Source organism: Pygoscelis adeliae, unplaced genomic scaffold (genome assembly GCF_000699105.1).
Source record: "Pygoscelis adeliae isolate BGI_AS28 unplaced genomic scaffold, ASM69910v1 Scaffold38, whole genome shotgun sequence".
In the NCBI taxonomy this organism is placed as follows: Eukaryota; Metazoa; Chordata; class Aves; order Sphenisciformes; family Spheniscidae; genus Pygoscelis; species Pygoscelis adeliae.
The window spans coordinates 17,762,373-17,763,537 of record NW_008825614.1 but is presented as its reverse complement, the minus strand read 5'-3'; positions in this window follow the sequence as shown (position 1 = coordinate 17,763,537).

The window sequence follows — 1,165 nt, the reverse complement described above, 5'->3', positions numbered from 1 at the left end:
TTTCCTAAAAACAAAAAACAGTTTGAAATATCTTGCCAAAGAGTGACATCTAAGATGACTGAGCTTTTTTGTTTGTTTTTTATTATTATTTTTAAACAGTAACGTTATTTAAAATCAGATCCATTTAGAAAAAAAAGACTGTCCAAAGCCAACCTAGAAGAGGGACATGACTTGGATCATCTTAGTAAGCCATATGTACTATGCAATATTTTACTCAGGATGCAACGGGACACTGTCTTTTCTAAAAGCAACTTAGGTGAGAATATATATTTCTTAGAAAATTCCCTACTACCATGTCCTCATTCAAGAACAAGTAACTCTTTTTTGGTCCTGTTAACACTATAAATTATATTCCTAGCAAGAGAAGACTTGCTACAACTTTTACTTTACAAAGTACATGCAAGAATCTCAGTCCTGGGAGCAGCACCTGCAGACATGAGTCTCTGTAAAACCTACCAGCACCCTAACTCCTACAAAGATTTAGCAAAACTATCTAAAGTACTGGCAAGTGTAAGTATATCAAGGTTCCTACAAACTTTTCCCCATTTCTATTCTTCGATGATCACAGGGAACATCACCTTACATCAGCCCCACCTTCTGCCCCCACGGCATGGGGAGTCCACCCCAGATTTGGGATGAGAGATGCAGGTGGAGGGCAAAAGTGAGGAGGACCAGACAGCATAGAATGAGGCTGCATCACTTAGCTCTGGAAGAGTGTATACTATAATATTCACAGAGCATCAGCACCCCACAATTTTAGTTTGACATTCAGCATTTAGAAGTACACGGCAATACTGTAGCTGTGGTGTAACGTTGTGCCTCACGGTGCAGGAGCACGTTAGAGGAATTCATGGCAAAACACAGCACGAGGCTCTTGGGCTCCATTTCTGACACGCTCTTTCTACGCAAAAAGCCCAGTCCAGCCAAAGAGGCCTGAAACACGGCCTTCACCTCCTCCCTCTCCCCACGCCAGGCAATTAGCAAACTTCACAGGAACCGCCACTGAGGGCAGGAACCTCTTTGCTCGCGTCTGCAGGATAGAGGCCGGGCAAACGCAGGGGACGGAGACCGCACCTCAGGAGGCCGAGCTCAGGCTCTCGAGGAACAGCCCGCGGGCAGCGCGGGGCAGAGACACCACACACCCCCCCCCCCCCCACCCCGCCCC